The following is a 21605-nucleotide window of genomic DNA, read 5'->3' as shown; positions in this document are numbered from 1 at the left end:
GCTTATTCGTGCCTTAATGCGCACTCTTTTTTGTGTGTGTGTGAATATGATTATTTCATATAATACTCATTTTTTTAGTATTTTAAGATTTTAAAAAATTGTAACCTAATTGACGCACCGTGTTTACATTAGTGATTCAGCATCCCTGTATGTTACAGTATTATACTGCGTTCCTGCTTTGCATGTGCTGGTTCTTCCGCATGGAATTCGCCCTCATTGGGTCAAGCAAACCCCTTATGTTTTCTTTTTTTACTGAGTCAGCTCCAGGGTCCCCTTCTCTGTGAAGCCTTCTCTGCGCATCACCTGCCATACACACAGGGTCCCACTTGCAGCACTGTCTTCATGGAGCATTGTCTTCCTTTGTCCTTGTTCTGTGATGCTGCTCATGTACTCCTCTGCCTGCTATACCTCAAGGGGTAAACCATGTCTTTTCATTGGACAAAAAAAATATGTGTATAAATGTACCTGGCACTTATAACCAATTAGTAGACATTTGTTAGATGAATAAGTAAGTGAATGATTTTTTTTGGGGGGAGGGAGGTTGCAGTTTGCAAATTATCTGACTGCTATATGCATACTAAGAACTAATTGCTTTTGTAGATCAAAATTCTCATGTTTGTCTCTTATAATTATTACTGTCTTACTATGAAGACCATTACCAAAATCTACTTTGACTTGATGCCACTCAACCTATATAATTTACTTCCTGGTAGAAGTGTTCCTGGCACCTCCCAACCTCACTTTTTGCTTCTCTCAAGAGAAATCTCCATTCCCCCATGGAAGGGATTTAGCTATGTTTATGTGTCTCCTGGTGGTGGAGGCTGGATTGAGGGATCTGGATTGAGTGGTAGGGAGTTCGCCAGGATTGGTACTTTGGAATTGCTGTCTAGAAGAAAATTTGAGCTGGGAGCCATAGTTGGTGCAGCTGCTAATTTCCCAGCTTTATGTGTTGAAATTCTTTAGCATTCTATTTGTTGTGGTGACCAGGAAGTATAGCATTTCCCCCCCTTAGCTAAAGGCTAAAAGGCAAAAAAACCTTACCTGCTCACCCAGAAAAGCATTTAGCTCAAATAGAAAAAAGGTCTACAGCCATTTAAAGGAAAAATAAAAGACACTGGTATTGAGATAAAGCATGCTTTCCCCAAGCTGTTTAAAACACATCATAAGCAAGGTCCAAATAGCATGGGTAAGACAGAGAATAGGGTATGTTCTGAACTATATTTTAATGTGTTATTTAAAATATGGTCACAGTGCAGTATATTTGCATTGCCTGTCTTTGGGCTCTGTTTCTCAAACAATGAGAGTTGTGATGAAATTTGCAGCTGGTGAGCTGGCCCCAAGCCTGGGCAGTTTGGGATACAGCACATCCTGGAGCAGCCAGCAAGTCTGCTGGGGTCACTAACAGGTGCCTACAGGATGGGGGAGAGACCTGGGGTCCTCTTCTGTTTTTGTAGCTGGCATGCCAAATAGTTGATGTGGATTTTGAGGTCTGTAACCATTTGATGAAACAGTCCTAGAGAATAAAAGCAGGCATTTTGGAGATGGGCTGTGTCTGGCTTCCAGGGACCCAGAAGGAGCTCCAGTAACGCAAGGTGGTTGCTTTTCTTTCTTTGTCGTCTGGATAAGTAGATTCTTTTCTCCCATAAAGTCTTCAAACCTCCAGGTCTCTCCTGACCTAAAATAGGCAATGAATATGGGTGCCATCACCATACAGTGTTTTGCCTTGGCTAGACATTGCTCATGCAGGCATGATTTTCTGACAGCCAGCAGCCACCCCTGGGCACAAGAGCAGATGGAGCTGTCACCTGTTTGCCTGACCCAGGAAGGTGAGCTGAGGTGCTGGGGGTCCGCCCCCCAGCCCTATGCCTGTGTTGAGATGCTGGTAGGCACAGAGGAGGGATGCATGTGAAAATTTTCAGATAGGTATAGATGTCTGCAGTTGGTCCTCATTATTTGTGGATTCCATGTTTACAATTTTGCCTGTTAGCATTTATTTGTAAACTCAAAATCCATATCCATAGCTCTTTTGTGGTCATTTGCAGACATCTACACTGAGTGGTGAAAAATTTGAGTTGTCCTGTGCTGAGTGTTCCCAGCTGAGGTCACATAAGGCCACTTTCTGCCTCCCTGTTTCAGCTCTCGTACTATAAACAATTGTCCTTTTTGTGGTCTATTTAATGCTGCACTTTTGTGCTTTTTGTTGGTGGTTTCGTTGTTTAAAATGGCTCTCAAGTGTAGTGCTAAAGTGCTATTTTGTGTTCCTAAGTGCAGGGAGGCTGTAATGTGTCTTTTGGAGAAAATATGCATGTCAGATAGGCTTCTTTCAAGCTGTGGAGCTGTTGACTTGCAAGATCAGTGTTAATGAATCTACAGCATATATTAGATAAGGTGTCTTTAAGCAGAAGCCTATACCACAGGGTTATATGGCGATCTATTGATGAAATTGTTGACCAGAGGCTCATAGGTACTTGACTGTGGACTCCCCTAGGAGCATTCACTAATTCAGTGTTTGGCACAACTTTGTAGAACATAACTAACCGCAATTAATGTGAATCAGCTCTGTAAAGTGCTTGGAGAGTTTTGCGTATGGTCGGTACCGTATTTGGAACATTTGGCTGAAGCTGTATGGCCTCTGGGACACAAGTGGTGCCCTCACACACATGTCTGTGCTGGGATGGGGCTGGTAATGAGAGGTGGGGACCGCCAGGAACCAAGGCCCCAGGACAGTGTGGTTGCCTCATCTGGCAGTAGATGACTTACTGAAGGGGGCAGTGGTGCTCACAGTCATGTGTACTCTGGGTGAGGACAGAGGACCGGGGAACTGGGACATGGCTCCAGTTTGGTTCCTGGCACTACATGGGTTGCATGAATCTCAGCTGTGAGATGAGCTGTGTGCCTCCATCCAGGGACACATAGGAAGAGACAGTGGGTGGGACCCTGGTGTGGGGAACTGGGATGGATGGATGGATGGATGGGTGGATGGATGGATGGAAGGAAGGAAGGAATAGGGTTTCATTCTCTTTACCTCTCCCTCCTTGGCTATGCTTATGGATATCCAGGCAGTGAGCCAATTCCCAAGTGCCTGCTGCTGCCAGGCACTGCACATTGGCTCTCATCTGAACTTGACGGCAACCTTTTGAGTCAACCATCATCTCCATTGTGTGATAGAGAGCAGGCACAGAGAGGTTGCCTGAATTGTCAGAAGACACACAGCTAATAAGGGCTAGAATTTAGATGTAAGCCTAGATTAACAGTGATACAACTAATGGGATTTGGTGGCTGATTGGGAAATCAGATGGAATGGCAGCAAGAATGGAGAATGAAGGTGGGATTCTTGTCTGGAGGTCTATAATAATAGTTGCTTTGAGGGAAATGAAGAAGTTAAGTGAGTGATTGTAGGGGACAAGGGTGAGTCGAGGTTGTGGTTCTCAAGCCTGGGATGGTTTTGCCTGCCCCTTCAAGGACATTTGGCAAAGTCTGGATTTGTTATTGGTTGTTGGTTGTCTTGATGGGGTTGAGGGGAAGAGGGAGTGCTAACGGCCTCTGATGGACAGAGACCAGGAATGCTGCTGACGCATTTTACAGTGCAGAGGACAGCCCTCACAACAAAGAATTATTTGACCCAAGATGTCAGTAATACCAAGGCTGAGAATACCTGAATTAAGATGAAAGCAGAGTCTGGCAGGATATTGCGGGTCAGACCCCAGAGGGGCCTGTAGACAGGCCCAAGGGAGAACCCACTGTTGTGACAGCAGAAGGTGAAGGGTTTATTTTGGGTTTCCTGATAACATTTCCTCTGCTGCAAAATTGCTGCCCTCTGGAAACTTTAGTAAGAGTATTTCCTTCTGACTTGTTATCATTCCAGGCTCAATTCACTTCTTTTTTGATACCTTCTTTATATTAAATAAGACACACTGTGTCTGCGAGCTGTGTCCCTACATGTCAGCAGACACAGGTGACAAGACAGGCCAGAGGGACAGCGTCCCTGGATCTGAGAGGCCAGGCTAGCGGCCCAGCACCATCTGTGAAATGACCACAGGTGTGGGATACCTCTTAGGGTTCAGGGGTGTTGTGAGGCCTCTCCTTGGGGTATGAGATAATGGGAAGGACCTAGGGCAGTGAGGTCCAAAAAACCAGGCCCCTCCCAAGGGGTTCAGGCTGACCTAAAGGGTCACCATTGGCTTTTTATTTCTCTAACTCTTAGCATTTACAGTGTGTCCTGAGGGACCTTGCAGCATTTTCAGACAGACCCATGAATGAAAATGAGCCCTGCAAATTCCTGTATGGACAAGTGTTTTTCAAATGCTGGGAGCGGGGCAGGAGGGGGGGTTGGAGCACAGAGGAAGGGACAGGTGCCTTAGCCTGGAGAAGTCAAAGGAGTGGCACAAGGCGCTGCTGGGACCAGAAGGTAGAGAAAGGAGTCCAGGTGGGGGGAAGAAAGTGCTAGAGGGTTGGAGTGTGCTGTGGGTAGGTACTCAGCCTTGGTCAAGGGTGAGAAGAGGCTGCAGGGAGTTCACAGGGCAGCAGAAAATTGGGTGCTTCCTCCAGAATGATCTCTGAGGCTTCAAGGGAAACTCTCTCCAAGAGATGGAGCATCCCCTTGAGGAGGTGGACCTGTTTGTATTCCTTCTGCAGCAGGGAAGCTGTGATCTCTCCTCAAGAGGTGTGATGAAACCAGTGCCCTATTCACATCATTATAGAGAAATCTTTCTTCAAGAAGCAAACTTAGCTGTTGGGCACTAGACACCCTTAACAGAGGGGGAGAGCCAGAGAGCCTGGGTTCTGTCCCAGCATCTCGGCATCCTCACTGTGCAACTAGAGGAAATTCACTTAATTTCTCTGAGCTGCGGTTTCTTGTCCATAAAATGAGTAGAATAAGTGCATCTACACCCTGGGATTTTTATGAGATGAAATGATTTAGTGTGATTCACTGGGGCAAATTCCTCTTTACCATCTGAGAGAGACAGTGGAAGAAATTCTGACCGTGTTGAGTTTCAGGCCTGAGCCTGAGAACCAGCAGCCCTTAGGCTACACTTGGCTGTCACTTGTGCATTTTTTTAAACAAAATTGAACTTGAAGGCCTTTGCATGGGGCCAGCAGGATCCAGCATCCATTGTGCACCCCACCCTTCGTCCCAAACCTGTCCTGCTTTGCAAATTTAGTGTCCTCTGCTCTAGGCAATGTGGACAGTAGGGCAAGGAACCCAGGAAGTTGTGGTGAGCAGAGAGAAGGTGGAGGAGAGACTGTTGGCAGGATTAGCTATAAACAGAGCTGGTTGTGATGCCCACATGCATGGGTGTGAGCACTGTTCGTAAAGCAGTTGGGGATTTTCAGTGCTGGATTCTGTCCAGGAGCTCATTGATTATCAGTTTCCATGGCAGCAGGTTCTCAAGGCCAAGAGGGTACCCTGCAGGCCTGTGACTCCAGCTGGTGGACACAGGCCTGGGTCTAGGCCCAGCCCTGTTTTTGACGTTGCTCCTGCAGTGTTGGCACAGCCTCACCTCTTCTCCGCCTTGCCCACCTCTCTTCTCGCACTCTCACCCCACCAAGCAGCTGGTGTTCCAGGCAGGAGATGCAACCTACACACCCCCGCCCCCTGCCCAAAACACACCCACCCACCCAGTGTCAGCTTTAAGAGCAGAGCTAGAGGCAGAGCAAGGAGGGACTGCTGGCTCTGGAGGCAGAACCCGAGGCTGATGTGTGACCTTGGACAAGTCCCAGAACACTGCAGCCCACTTCCTGAGCAGGGAACTACTATGGCTCGCAGTACCTCACGTAATTGCTGGGACCTCAGAGGGGAGGCAATATATGCAGAAGGGACTTAATTTTTTTTTAAATACTCTGCAAATAATAGCTCAGAATAGTTAAATTAGCACGTTGTATTATTCCTCAAATTATGGCCCTGCCACCAGCAGCCTGGGCCAGGTAGCAGGTGTGGGGTTGCTGCCTGGACTGCAGAGCTGCAGCCATATATTCTAGATGCTTCCAGAATGGACTCTTGACCCTCAAGGCTTGTGCTGCTCATCACACTCTGGTTCTCCTTGGAATAGACTCAGCTCCTGCTTCTTTACCAGAGTGAGGTCTGGCATCTGATTCTCCTGGAGGAGTTTTCTGACCCTGTAGTCAGGGACAGGCCCTCTCTTGCAGAGACCCTGGGGCATACCATGGACTGTGGGAGAAAGGAGAGAGGGGACAGTTAATGCTTGTGGGGGATTGATGCTTGTGGGGGATCAGTGTGGTAACACTGCTTCTTAGAACTTTCTGTCCTGTAGGTGTGGTCCTCAGATTAAAAAAAGTTTCAGGGCCTCTTTAAACCTTCCATCCTTCTCTAGGCTGGCTCAGTGTGACTGTGGATGATTATGAATGGTAATCCAAAGGAACATTTGAAGAAACATCTGAAAGTTTACTTTTTTTTTTTTTTTTGAAGATTTTATTTATTCATGAGAGACATACAGAGAGGCAGAGATACTGGCAGAGGGAGAAGCAGGCTCCCTGTGGGGAGTCTGATGCAGGACTGGATCCCAGGATCCCGGGATCATGACCTGAGCCAAAGGCAGATGCTCAACCATTGAGCCACCCAGGTGCCCCCATAAGTTTACTTTCTATTCTAATTCTTTTGTTTTTAAAAAGATTTTATTTACTTACTCATGAGAGACTGAGAGGGAGAGGCAGAGACCCAGGCAGAGGGAGAAGCAGGCTCCATGCAGGGAGCCCGATGTGGAACTCGATCCCAGAACTCCAGGATCACACCCTGAGCTAAAGGCAGACCCTCAACTGCTGAGCCACCCAAGAGTCCCTCTACTCTAATTCTATAGGGTCCCCTTTCTGCATGTTTGGCTGTCACTTACCAGTGGTGACATTTCTCTCAATCCACAGGTTAATACAGTTTGGGATTTATGTGATTGTAAACACATAGATTTTGAAGTGTATCCGATCACATAACTCGGTAGAGGTTGGACTCCAGAACCTTTAATGGAAAAAGTTTCATGTGAATTTGTTTTGTGCTTTATTGTACAGCAGAAGAGTGGTAATAAAGTGAAGAGATGTAAGGAAATATCTTTTTCTTTTTTTTTACACGTTTAATAGTGGCAGACCTGGAACTATAATTATTAGGATTAGGGTTGTCATTGTCATGACAATGACAACAATCCATTGGCCATGGGACTTGGCCAACTGCCCTGTCATTAGGTGTATCCTTGTCATTACCTGCCAGCTGTGCATAGTGACCATCTGATAGCGTTATGGAAAATAGGTAAAAATGAGATAAGACTTATATTGGCTAGAATCTGTTGGTTTCCCATTGGTAGAGTTTTCTGTTGCTTGCTTTTTTTTTTTTTTTATTGCTTACTTCTTGTTATTCATTTATGGTTTTGTTAAATGATTATTTTCTGTGTCCTTTTTTAAAAAAAAATCTAGTTGATCAAAGAAGTGTTAAACCCACCCATGTGATGATGACCTCTCCGATTGCTCGTTGTAACTTTCAGATGCTAAAATAAGACTTCACACAGTGTATCTTCTGTAAAAGGACTTTGTTTGCTCCTGTTAATTATATTTTCCTTTTGTTTTTTAAAAGTTAGATTTACTGAGGTATTACTTAAGCACATTTACACTTTCAAGTGTACAGTGTTGTGTTTTTTTTTTTTTAATATTTTATTTAGTCATGAGAGATACAGAGAAGCAGAGACCTAGGCAGAGTGGGAAGCAGGCTCTATGCAGGGAGCCCGATGCTGGGCTTGATACCAGGACTCCGGGATCATGACCTGAGCCAAAGGCAGACGCTCAACCACTGAGCCACCCAGGTGCCCCTCAAGTGTACAGTTTGATGAATTGTGACAAATGTGGACAGTTCTATAAGCACTCCTTTAATGAAGATTTAGAAGTTCCATCACTTTTTAAAGTTTTTTTTGGTTTGTTTTTTTTCAGTCCCCTCTTTCTTCTCCCCAAGAACCTGGTGGCTACTAGTCTGATTTCTGTTCCTGTAGACCTACCTTTCTAGAATGTCATGTATATGGAGTCACATATCAGACAGTCTTTTGTGCCTGACTTCTCTCATTCCGCTTAATGCTTCTGAGATTGAGCCATGTGGGCACAGTTAGCCAGAGCTTGTTCCTTTCTATTGCAGAATGGTGTTCTGTTGTGTGAATCTACCACAATTTGTTGGCTGATTCGCCAGTGGAGGGACAGTGGGTATTCCCAGTGTTTGACTATTATGAATAATGTGGAGTGAACCCCATGGGCCCCTGTAATTTCAATTTCTCCCAAGGAAATACTCAAGTGTGGGATTGCTACATTGAATGGTGCCAGGTAATGCTCTTGTAATGTGAATTTTACTTTGTGTCTGTTGTAATACTGTTCTCCTTTGTTGCCTGAAATCTCTTTCTCCATTTGTTTTATTGTGACATCTCATCTTTCTTATGTTCTGTGTTTGTCAATCAGCATATAATTGGGTTGGGGCTTATGTATTTTTTAAACTCATTCTGTATTTTTTTTTATTTTTAGTAAAATTTCTACTTTGGTCTTCTGTCCTTTTATGATGGAATTTTGTGTTTATGTGTACTTACTGTTCATGTTTTGTCTTTCCCTTTATTAACTGTGCAAGGATTTAGAAGATAGACAGCTTGTTTTAAGCTGTAATAATGCTTTCCATCAGGTTGTAAGCTTTTATTTCCCTAATCATTAAACACAAGAATAGAAAAAGATGGGTGTGTGACAAAACAAGAAATTCATTGCTCTTCTTTTTTCAACCTGCCCCCTGCCAATTTCCAACTGTTAAAATAATCTAAGGTTATAGAGTTTCTATATACACAGAGGTTATTGCAAAGTTATTTTTACCATAAAACATTTCTTCAAGCGTAACTTTTGGCTTTTATATTCAGTTTTGAAACCATAATTTTGATGGCCAGTAATACTTAGTTCTTTAAATTTAGGTGATGTCATTGCTCCTTGCCCCTCTTTGTGTACTGGGACTTTCCTGTCCCCAAGTTCTTGAATTTCAGCTACTCAGCTGGAATAGGTCTTTGAAAACTTTTCTCAGTAAAGGCATGTGAGTGATAGATATCTGAGTTCTTCAGCATATGAAAAGGTTTTCTGGTTCTGTTTTTTTTTTTTTTATACCTCCATAATACATTGTCCAGGTAGAAAACTTAGTCATTTTCTTTCCTTTTCTTTAAGATTTTATTTGACAGAGAGAAAGCAAGAGTATGAGCACAGGGAGGGGCAGAGGGAGACAGAAGCAGGTTCCATCCTGAGCAGGGAGTCCCATGTGGGACTTGATCCCTGGACCCTGGGATCATGACTTGAGCCAAAGGCTTCACCGACTGAACCACCCAGTGCCCCACTGATTTTTCTCCTGCAGTGGTACAGCTGTTGTCTTCTGGTGGAATGGTGAGGGGGGGATTGAGGAGCAGCCTGAGGTGGGCCTGGCCTCCGCTCCTCTGCCTGCAGGTGACCCACTGCTTCTGCTTCAAAATACCTTTATCCTTATGGTCCAGGGAGAGAAGCAAGGTGGCTGTCTGAGTATATCCTACCTTTCATGTTGTCAGTGACACACTTAGAAGAGGTGCCTCCTGAAAGTTCCAGAAAAAAACAGTTAGTGCAGCCCATTTCGGTTTGTACTTGCTGGGGAGGAAGGAAACGGCTGTTGAGAACATACCCCAGGAAAGTGGTGTCTTACGATACCTCGGTAAAAGAGGATCAAAGGCAGACCTTATTAAGTAGCCTTTTAGTGGCTGAAGTTAGAATTTTATTCTCTAAAGCTCCTTCCCAGGAGACTCCAAGCTCTGAGGACAAGGACCTGGGCTGTCTTGTCCACTGTTGTCTTCTCGAACCTTCATGGGGCCAGGTCCAGGGTAGGCACTCAGTCGACATTGAGCACTGACTCAGATAGTGAGTAAAGAAATATTGATTAGCGAATCAGATACTGCACCAGATAATCTTCTAAATAAATGCTGCTTTGTTCTTCTCGTTGGTTTTCTCCTGTCACCCACTTCTCAGGGAGTTTTTCAGGTTTCGGAGACCTGTCAGACTGAGGAAACCTGTCTTCTAGAGGTCACTGGTCAAAGTGATTTATAAATCAGTGACCTGAGGGATTTTCTTACCAGGAAGGGATAGCCTCACTTCTGCAATGCCCTGTATCCCATGGCTGCTTATAAGGATGGATTATTTTTGATTTAGGTGTTTCTAGTCATTTAATTCTTTTTTTTTTCTTTTTTTTTTTTAAAGAATTGATTTGACAGAGAGAGAGCAAGCACAAACAGGGAGAGTGGGAGAGGGAAAAAGCAGGCTCCCCACTGAGCAGGGAGCCTGACATGGGGCTCGATCCCAGGACCCTGAGAACGTACCCTGAGCCAAAGACAGACAGACGCTCAACCGACTGAACCACCCAGGCGCCCCCACTCATTTAATTCTTTCTTTCCTCAGGGGTCTAAGCTCCCCTTCCTTCAGTGAGAATGGCACTGCACAGATGTTTCTGGCATCCAAGGATGAAGGTTTCTGTGAATATGTGGTCTTTGGAATGAAAGCCAGTGATATTCAGAGTCCTTGATGACTCAGAGCCCCCCAACTTGCCTGTGTCCCCCGATCCACACACCAAAGAGGAGTGAAGGGTTCTGAAGTGGATTTGTCTTAGAATCTTCTTGTATTCAGGGCTCAGAAGACAGGAATGTGCGCTCACTTTTTTCCCTATTCAGAGAGAAGTATTTTCCTTTCTGTTCCCACTATAAAAATTATACATGCCTTGGAGTTTTCCCACTGGAGCTGATTCCATAATTACCCAAGGGCTTGCCTTTTGACAATTTATGCTAATGATTCTGGGTTCATAGAACACAATAAACTCTTAGAAATCATGAATGAATTCATATACGAAAGCTGCTCTTAGGAATGAGAGTCTCTCCTGAGATTCTAAAGTTCCCACGTATCATCACCATATCGGTTCAGGGGTTAGCAGATCATGGCCCAGGGCCAAATGCTGTTTTTGCCCATAAAACCTAAAATTTGGACTGTCTGCCCTTTCACGGGAAACCTTTGCTGTCCCCTGATCCAGTTTGACACTTAGGAAAGCCCCCTCAACCCCATTATAGTTACTGGTACCAAAGTCATTTGTCATTCTCACCACTGCTCATCTGGACTCTGATGGTCATTTTTTTTTTTTTTTAAGATTTTATTTATTTGAGAGCGAGAGAAGAGAGAAAAAACATGAGTGAGGCAAGGGCCAGAGGAAGCAGAAGAAGCAGATTTGCTTTTCAGCAGGGAGCCCAATGAAAGACTCATCTCAGGACCCTGGGATCATGACCTGAGCTGAAAACAGACACTTAACTGACTGAGCCACCCAGATGCCCCTGATGGTCACTCTTGACTTTAGACCTCCTTTTAACTTCCCTGAGATACTGCTGCCTCTTATGGTAAAAGGGGGATAGTATATAGTTTTTAGTATTGAATGTTGCACCAAGAGAATTTCCTTCCTCCTTTCTACCTCTTCCCCAAAGAGTATGACCATTTATCTGCAGGGGAAAAAAAATTAAATGGCACTACAGTGGAGTGGTAAATTTGCCATCGGACAGCCTGGGTTTAAACCACTGCTCTGCCACTTACTGAGTTGTGTGACCTGGAGGAAGATGGTTAAGCTCATTAAATCTGTAAAAGTAGTGATCAAAATATTATCTGTTTCCTAGCAGTATCGTGAATGTTCACTGAGTAGTGCATATCTGGCACTTAGCATAATGTCTCGCACCCACAGTATCACTAAATGATCGTGTCTATTACCTTCACGATCCCGGTGGTGGTTTCATTACTGAGATTGCAAACTATTGGCCAAGATCATGGCATTCATCACCTCTGCCCACATTTATCAGCCAAACCCCCTGCCACTGCGAATGTATCTTTCTGGAGAGAATAAATTCAGGATTTCACTTTCCACATGTGTGCCCTAAAATCATTCCTAAAGGCAAGGCAACCAAGAGGGAGGATTTGCACATTTCTTGTCTGCTGTTCTTGCGACCCCTCGATGCATTCTGAGCCAGCCCTCTCAGCTTTAATTGTACATGTGACTCTGGTTCCCTTCCCAGCTCTCAGAGATTGGCTAGGGTGGGAGAGGATGCTCTGCGTATGTGGAGCTGCCCCAGGATGTTCATTCACTCCCTGTGTATTGATTTATTCACTCACTCAACACGTACTATTCTGTGTGCAAAGACAGTAAGAAAGATTGATACTTAGCCCTGCCTTAAAGGGGCTGTCATCTTGGATCCGGTTTTGAGGATATATTGGAGAGGCAAGAATGTGGGGGCCTGGAAACCAGAGTTTTAAAGGAATCCAAGAGGGGGACCTGGGTGGCTCAGTGGTTGAGCCTTTGGCTCAGGTCATGATCCTGGGGTCCTGGGATCAAGTCCCGCTTTGGGCTTCCTGTGGGGGGGACCTGCTTCTCCCTCTGCCTATGTCTCTGCCTCTTTCTGTGTGTCTCTCATGAACAAATAAATCTTAAAAAAATAAACATAAAAAAATAAATCCAAGCAAAAGATGGTGAGTGGGTTAGTAAGGTGATAGGGGGAGAGGAGGGCATACTAGGCTGGGTAAGGATGAAGTTTAGTCGGTAGGGAGTTTGCAAACTCATTCCTGTTTCCGTCCTTTTTAAACAGGACTCTGTGACTATGAATACCTTTCCCTCTCTATCATTCTGCAGGAGGTCTAAAACCTGCCTCCCTTTGTAGTGTGCTTCCTTGCATCCTGCAGCGATTGTGGGGCAGTGTTTCTCCTGGTACCCCCACGATCCTCAGACACACACCACCCCAAGAGTAACTGTGTTTCTGGTTCAGTGCAAGCTGAACATAGGCAATGGGGCTGACTTTCCCCTGATTTTGGAAAGACCATGCATGGTGACTCTTGAGAAAGAGTCCCCCCCCCCCGCCCCCGCCGCCTGACCCTCCAGTCCAAGTGACCATAACTCAGGCAGAACTCAGTTTCTGACCTGACCCTTTATGGAACAGTGGGTCCCACTGGGATGGACGTGCCTGGCAGCTGTGCCTTTCTTTGTAAACCCTGGCCTGGGAGAGCCAAAAATAGATGGTCCTGGGACTAGTATGTGTCCAGGCAGTCCATGGTTGAGCCGATTGCCTCCCGTTAGACAGAATAATAAGCCTGTGTTCTTCAGAGTGACAGTCCTGGAGGGTAGAGGCTGGGGCAGCGAGGCTGGGCAGGAGGGATAGTTTGAATGCCAGGCTCCTGTCTCACCCACTGGGCCCTCCTTCCTCTTCTAGGTCTGTCTGCCCTCTCTCCCTGCTTCCTGGGCTAAAGCTCACCTACCTCTAGCACACTGCTTGCTCAGAAACATCCTAGGTGCCATTGCCCAATCAGAGAGCGTGAAGTCAGGCCGTGAAGCCCTTGCAGTCTGGATCTTCTCTCCTCTCTCCTTTGACCTCTGTGCTCCTGTGGAACCCCATTCCTTGACATTTCCCCAGCCTGCCCCCCGCTTTCCTACCTTGTGGCTATTGGTGCTGGTTTCCCCCTAACCTCCCTTCGATGGATTGCTTCCTACCTGTGGATGTTCTGTGGTCCTTCAGACCCAGCTCGACATGCTCCATCTTCCCTATGAAAAGCTGTCGTAAGATTTATCATCCAAACTGGAACTCTCTTGGAACAAAAGTCACAAACCAGAACTGCCTGGTCACCCTGTCCAGAAAGCTTGTATGAAGAGGAGTGGCCCCCCTCCCTTTCCAGCTCCCTCAGTTCTTTGTTGGTAAAGAGGTGACAACAGATCCCACTCTGCTGCAGAGTTTGGACATCAGTGTAAACGTTCCTGCTCTGGATTCTAAGCTCCCTCAGGACCACTGTTCCCTCTGCGGCACCCTGAGTGGCCCCTGTCTGGAGGTGGTGCTCGTTTATACTCTGAGCCACTGCCTTTGCTCATGTGTGTGCCAGGCACTGGGCTGCACGCGCTCTGTGTGTTCCTCTGGACCCCTGGTACTGTCTGTTCAAGTTCACACACAGCAGCGCCAGCATGGGGTGATCCCACCATTGCAGAGGCTTGGCACGCCGGGCGTGGACCCCATTTCAGCTGGCAAACCAACTCTTCTGCCTGCAGACAGCTGCTGGAGGAGTTCCTGCCAAATTTGTGGCAGGAACAGTTGATAGTTGCGAGAGAAGGACCACCTACAGCTCCTGCCAACCACACATTCCTTCAGGCTGCAACTGTGGAGAGTGGCCTATTTTGCATCATTAGAGCACTTAACCATCAGAGCAATGCCGGAGGGTGGAGGCTAACTCAGCCCGCCCAGGAGTTGCCAATTCAAGTAACAAGTAACAAGCCTGGCCTTGGCTTTGAGGAGGTCCCATCCGAGAAATAGTTGTAGATAAGACAATTCCACATTTTAAGAGCCCCACTGAAGTGTCCTCTTAAGGATGAGATTCATCCCATATAGAGCAGTGATTTTCAAACTGATTTTTTTATTTAAAAGCTAGTGAGTCCTTTGTTAAATAAAATCTCAGGTGGATGTCCAAAAATGAAAAACAACAACATTAGGGCTTTTGTTGGTGAAGGGGATGGTAAGGTTTCGAGTTCTTCTGTGTGTACTCTACCTGGTTCCCTCTCTAGAGTGTCTGTGAAAGCAGCATGTAGTAAGGAAGACCAGGGTCCTGGAATCAGAAAGAGTTTGTGGTGTGTGAAGTACAGGGTAAGAGTGGCAGAAGGAGCTCTGGTTGTGCACCAGCCCTACCGGCGGTGTCTGATGAATGCTGAGGTATGGGGCGCTTCCAGGGCTTGCCCACAATGGCACAGCTAGACCTGGAAGCAGACCTGTAGGTCTCCTAAGCCCAAGCTCTCCTTCCTGCACCTGACCAGGAGAATAGGACTCCCTCCAGGTGTGGTTTACCTGTGTCAGCTCCATCCTGACACCGTCCAGGAGTTGGAAGGTTCTGTCTCTTTGCAGAATGGCATTCACTATGTGGGTTTGTGGGAGCAGCAGCAAGGAGACTGTCCTCATCCAAAGTGGAGCGTCCCCTCTGTGTATCCCCTGACTGCTTTCCGTGAGGTTGGGGATGGGGCTAATCAAAAGTGGCAGTCACATTCTAACAAACCATGGCGTACAAGAGGCACCTGACTTTTTGTTGTAGTGAGCAGTAACTGAGCACGCGCCCTGGGCCAGCCATGGTCCTGTGTGCTCTGTGATCCATTTCATTTTTACAACATCCTCATTTTACAGAGGTTGTCTTGCTTAAGAATTTTAATAATGAAGCCCAGGGCTTTTCTCCCACATTTTTCCCTGAATGAGAGTCATGGGATGGGGGCTGTTTTCTTCTAGAGTCCTCTTCCTTGGCTGCCTCTCTGAAGAGAGCTGAGTCTATACCCTCCATCCTCATCCTTTGTCTGGCCTAATGGGAGAGCTGCCCCAGCTGAGCCAGCACAGAAAGTTTCCTTCCAGTTCCAACTTAGTCTGTAGTTGACGCCCCTGGATGGATTGAGAGCCGAAACCCATCAGAAGGAAGCGTGAGGCTGAATTTCCCCCGAGTGCTCAGCACACTTTTAAAAGTAAATTACTTATCACCTTCTTGAGGCAGTAAAAGTACATTTGTTTGGCTGTGGCCTGGGGAGGCCGTGGAGATTGTAACTGTGTGAAAATCACGGTTTAATATTTGTGACAAAAAGCGATAAAATAGCGGTGATGGACAGGAGCCTGGGATGCACGTGAAATTTGCCTTGGTGGCCAGGCCGGGTGGAAGGAAGCTGGAATTTGCAGACATGGGTACAGATCTCTCTGATTCTGTGAGCCTTGTTATCAGAGACTCACCCGGTGGTACATTCCTGAATCTTAACATCGCTCTGATTTGGGGCTGGATGCCGCCAGATGTTGTACAGGGGCTCCTGCGGTTGCTAAGAGGAAAGAGAGACCTGGACAGGGTGGGCGGGTTCCTGGTCGCGGGGTGCTCCACTTCAGCTGGGACCCCTCCGGCCCTCTCCCAGCCAAACAGGGGTTCTGTTTATCCAGGTGGGGGGCGGCCACAGGGTCAGATCCCCACTCGGTTGTTCCCCCTGAAAAAGACGGGTTTGCACCTTCGATTTTATTTGCTTGCCTGGCCAAGCCACGAGATGCATGACTATCAATTTGTTGACTTTTCTCAAGGGGCAGTGGTGGGAACTCAGTACTGAGACATAAATCTTCAAACTATTTCTGAAGCTTCAAAGGGAGATAAAGTTACTTTTGATAACCTCCCTCTTCAGCTGTGTTTTCACAAGTAAAGTAAAAATGAAAAAATTTTAAAGCAGATTTCCTGCAAGATTCAGCTCTTCTTCTTATTTTATTTTTTTTAAAGATCAGCTGTCTTCCTTATTGGAGATTTCCAAAATAATTTTTTAAAGTCCGAAATTTCCACAGAATGTAGATAGCTCTGTGCCCTCTCCTTGAGAGATAAGATGATATATTTATGCTCATGCATCTAGATCCGTGTTTCCAAAAGTTGAAAGGTTGCTTAAACCTCATCAGTGGAAGTTTCCAGAAGTAGCAATTATACTTTGTAAACTATATACTTTTATTCCTTTTAATATTAAGAATGTAAATTATAGAGCAAGCAAAAAATGTACAAAAAGAGATAAAGATGAAATAAATAGTACTTTAAAATGTCATCTAGCTAACCTGATGTTTTCATACCATCTCAAGACAAAAAGGTACATTGTCATGTTTATTGTTAATGATTTTGATCAATGATTTTATGAGTGTATTTCAAATTATTTTCCCCATAATTTTACATGTTTTTGCTGAATTTTGGCCACTGTTTTTAACCACATAATATAGCTGATGAACATTTTTCCTGGGGAAAGAAGAGGCCCTGCCTGTTTTTGTTTTGTTTTGTATTTTATTTATGTTTGCATTATTGATATTGTCTTCAACCCATGCTTTCTTTGCAGGAATATTTTTTTGAGATTTTATTTTTTTTAAAGTAATTTCTATACCCAGCAGTGTTGGGTATAGAATATAGGTATATAGGTATAGGTATATAGGTATAGGTATATAGAATATAGGTATAGTGTTGGGTCCTGCACCCATTGAGTCAACCAGGAGACCCAGGAATCATTTTTTTTAAGTGAACTTTTTTTTCTTAGTTGAAGTATATCATACACACAGAAAAGCACTCAGGTTTTAAGTGTACAGCTTGATGAATTTTTGCAGAATGTACACACCCATGCGAACAGCACCAAGATCAGGAAATGGAGCATTCCAGAAGCTTCCATCATGGTTTCCCTGGTCTCTTCCCACTTCTTTGCAGAGTAACCACTCCCCCCTGATATCTACTACTTTATATAACTTCCACCTGTCTTTGGACTTGGTATAAATGGAATGATACACATGCCTTCTGTATGTTGAATTCACCTGTGTTGGGCATGGTTTGGTTAGTTCATTGTCCTACAGTAGAGCACCATGTCCTGTCCCTTCATTTTGTTATCCCCTCTACTGCTGCTGTGCATTTACACGGTGTCCCGTGTGGGGCTGTTGGGAACAGAGCCTCTGTGAGCATGATAGTGCCTGGATTTCAGTGACAGTGTATAGGTGCTTGTGTTGGAAGGATCTCCAGGAGTGGGAGTTCTGGATCATAATGTGCCTTCATGTTCAGTAGATACTGCCCAAAGTTTTCCACAATGGTGTGTCAGTGCACATTTCTAGATGAGCAGGGGCTGAGGAACAGTTCTCCATTCTCACAATTGCTTAGTATTTTTGTTTATTTAAATTTGACTGTCCTGGTGGGTGCTGTCAACACAAGGGGTCAGATGAGGGGTCCCCCAGGCCCTGTTTGCTACAGGACTCTGCTCTGGTGTTTCTCAGAAGTCTGAGGGGTCCAGAGGCCTACTCCCTTGAGTGCCCTGTGCCAGGGGCCATGGGGCTACTTTCAGGGCCTGCTTGTCTTACAAAGAGAGGCTCTAAAGGTGGCCAAGAGGTGATTCTTGGCAGAGATGAGATGGAAGGAACAATGAGTACATGAAGCTTGTACCTGGAGGCTCCTCAGTCTATTTTCATGGAAGAGGCCTCTGCAGAGGAGGATGGAGTCCAGGATGAAAGGGGAGAAAGCTCTCCTTAGGAACCACGTTCTAGGGCTAAAGAGGCTGAGAATTCTAAATTTGGACCTGGTCTTCCATGTTTAGGCTCTCCTGAGGAGTGTGGAAAAAAGTGAAGTCCGCGGAGGCAGGTGTTGGAGCATTTGGGGGCAGAGTCTGTGTGGCTTGTATTGGTGAGGTGAGATGGGTGCCTCTCAGCCACTGTGTTCCTTCTTCACCAGGCGTCCCAGTGGGGGACTAGGGAGGGTGATGGGGCGCTCCTGGCCAGGAGGCGAACTGCCTCTCTGCATCCCACAGTAAAGAAGACCAGGAAGTGGGGTTTATCCTGTGGATTTCCAGAGCAATTGGAATAGGAAGCAGAGGGAGCAGCCGTGGGCACTTGGCAGTGGGGTCAGTCAGCAGGGTCCCTTCTCTTCCTCCCATTCCCACCACAGCTGCCTCAGCTGTGTCTTCCTAGAGCAGCCTGAGCCCACAGAAATATCATGTGGGCGTTGGGGGTAAGTTTAGGTTTCTAGTGGCCTCATTAAAAGGAGTGCACATAAACAGGCGAGATTAATTTTAATGTCTTTTAACCCAATGTAGCCAAAATATTTTAATGAGTAATCAACATAAAAAACATTGACAAGATATTTACATTATTTTTACACTGACATTTCTCCAGTTTCAAAATCCAGTGTGTGTATGTGTGTGTATAAGATCTCTCAGGTCCAGACCAGCAGCCACGTTGGCTACTCTGCTGGATCATGGCAGCTCTTTGGTGGGAATGAGATTGATTTTGGATTTGTACTAACCATGGTTATTTGATATGAACTGTTGCCTTTACATAGTTTTAATTTTGCTGTTATGAAGATGTATTTGTAAAATTAGGAGGCCGGGACATATTTTATTTCACAGTTTTAGCTTGATTTTCAACATTTAACATTTAGGCATATGGTAAGTGAGTCTCTCCATCTGTGGTTATGCTCGTAGATGCCTGGAGCGGTTAATGTAAGGAGTGGTCAGCTGGGAAAATCAGACACTGTCCATCACAGTATGTCCATGCCTGCATACAGGCAGGAACCATTTCTTATTCATCTTTGGGGGCTCACAGCACCCAGAATCTTTGCTTTCTGCTCATAGATAGGTGCTGTGTGATGGAAGAGCATAGATCTGCCTTATTCTTCCATATTTGGAGCCTAGGGCATAGTAGATGCTAATGTATTAACTCATTCATTCAACAGGTGTATTTATTCAGCGCCCCATATGTGTTGAGTGCTGGATGCTTTTCTAGGCTCTGTGGTTACAGCAGTGAGCAAGTCAGAGTTCTTCCTCTCTTGGAATTTGTGTCATTGATGGGAAGCCTGCTTTATTGTTAGTAATAATAACTAATACCTCTTATGGTCAGCCTAGCTCAAATGACCATTTGACATATAACTTACTCGCAAGCACTGAAAGAGAAAAAATAGCAGTCATCCTGATTCTTAGAAGCTACAATTAGTCGGCAGGCATAAAAGAGATTGAAAGCACCTCTTGGAGGCATTCTGCTGGCCACATTGTGGGAAGGTATTAAGGGGATCCATTTAAGACAATGGTCACAAATTGAATTTGGCTCAAAAGCCTACTGCTTGAGCTGCTGTCTGACCTGACCAACAATTGTTTCTTATTTACAGATGTGGGGTTTTCTGGGAAAGAGATGCAAATTAAAAAGCTGGCATGGACTGAAAATCTGGCATCAACTGTTAAGTAACAAATGATAAAATAACCTTTAAAAATAAAGTTAGAATTGAAAAAATTAAACATGAAGTGAGCTACAGGAAAATTTTGTTACATGGCATGGTTCAGCTTAAGGAGTCAAGAAAAGGGAACATGGATTCCATGAGAGAAATAATTGGAGCCTTTGTGTCTGTGACTTTCAAATTGGAACGAAATCAGAATCCTCTGGTGGATGTACTATGATAGATTATCATCCCTATGCCAGAGTTTGTAATTTTGCAAGTCTGGGGTGGGGCCTAGAAATAGACATTTCTAGGAAGCTCCTAGGTGCTGCTGCTGCTGCTGGACCAGGAACCACACTTTGAGCATGACTGGTCTGTTCTAGACACAGAACAGAGTTAGAGACTCTGTCTAACAGAGAGTTAGAGACTGGTCTGTTCTAGATACAGAACAGAGAGTTAGAGATGAAAAGACATCAGTTATGCTATGGTTTTCATGGCTGCCTTGGGCTTACCTTGATGTCTTTGACCAGGTCACCCAGTCTTTTTGTGTTTTCCTGTGGGGATATTAAAATTCGGCTCTCAGTAACCTGACCCTTCCCTGTGGGCTCATATCCTGCCACTGCCCTTCTGCAGAAGCTGCCAGAACCAGCATTCAGTTTCCCAGACCCACCGTGTTGCTGTTCATTTGGCTGTGTGCCCTTGTATCAAACTCTTCCTCTGCATTAATCCCTTGCAAGGTCTTATTCTTCAAGAACCTTCAGCTCCTCTTGGTTTCTCTGTCCTCCTCTCTCCCTTCTCTTTCCTAACATGGAATCTTGCTTATAGCACTTAACACATTATAACCTGTAATGTGTATCATCCCTTTACCTTTGTGTGAGCTATTCCCAGGCATCAGACACAGCTTCTGCAGCACCGTGGGCCCCCATTCCCAGCCTACTAGCAGGTGCACAGTCAATATTGATGGACTGCATGATTGGATGATTTAGTGAAAGCATCCCAGATTCCGTCTAAAAAATGAATAGAATGCAAGCACAACTAATAAATGGAATGCAGACAGTTCAAATAATGGCTATTTGGAAGAAGAGTTGCAGAGTCATGGTGCAAATAGCATGATAATGAGAAGTCCTGAGATTTCCATTACATTGCTCCGCATCACGTTGAAGTCTGAATCTAACTCTGCTTAGATTAATTGTTTCGTGGAAGAAACAAAGTGTCATTTATCTACTCATGAAAAGCAATTTGCTGATCCCGGCCCAGGGACATGAATGAATATCACAGAACAGTTATCCATAAACATCTGTAATCTGCTTTAGATTTTGGTCACAGTGTTAGGTTATCAAATGAGTCCGGGGCCCAGTGTCTGAGTCCTCGGCTGTAAGGTAATCACTTGGGGAAATATTTGCTGAGATGGTAAAAACGGTTATGAGAATGGAAATTTCTTCCATTTACCCAGGAAAGCACAGCCCCGGAATTGCAATCATGTAGAATATTTCAGAGGGTCAGTTGTCTATTTTCCAGAGCATTGCTCATCACATCTGTGCTGCACATACAATAGATTTAAAAACTCACAGAGCGGAGAGGCAGTGAGTCCAGAGGAAGGAAGTGGGTAGCTGGTCTGGAGACAGGCATTGCCTGGTGGGGGGAGGGGGGGGGCTGGTCACCGTGTGGGCATGGGAAGGCAGAGTTTGTTCAGGAGAAATTGTGGCATGATTGAATTTTGCAGAATCACTTTGATAATTTTGCCCTTTATATCTAATCCAATTTTGCCTGACAGCAATAATTGTTATGAAAAGGTAATGAGAACGGGCTCCTTGAGGCTGTCCATCCAAGGACTCGTGCAGTTTCTAGTGCCTGCTGCTGCAACCTCCCAGCAGGTTTGG

General features: G+C 45.2%; 1 protein-coding gene and 1 long non-coding RNA gene across 3 annotated transcripts in view; both read left to right on the top strand.

Annotated features, from left to right (window-relative positions):
- The window catches only part of SLCO3A1 (solute carrier organic anion transporter family member 3A1), a 310139-nt gene that overhangs the window by 116774 nt on the left and 171760 nt on the right, over positions 1 to 21605 (top strand). The gene's annotated exons all lie outside the window — the stretch shown is intronic.
- On the top strand, positions 1366 to 19807 carry LOC144297286 (uncharacterized). The gene is made up of 2 exons (XR_013364344.1): positions 1366 to 1592; positions 19681 to 19807. It is a non-coding gene; the product is annotated as an uncharacterized LOC144297286 (long non-coding RNA).

The sequence above is a fragment of the Canis aureus genome, chromosome 2 (assembly GCF_053574225.1).
Source record: "Canis aureus isolate CA01 chromosome 2, VMU_Caureus_v.1.0, whole genome shotgun sequence".
NCBI lineage: Eukaryota > Metazoa > Chordata > Mammalia > Carnivora > Canidae > Canis > Canis aureus.
This window is presented reverse-complemented; position numbering and strand designations above follow the sequence as displayed.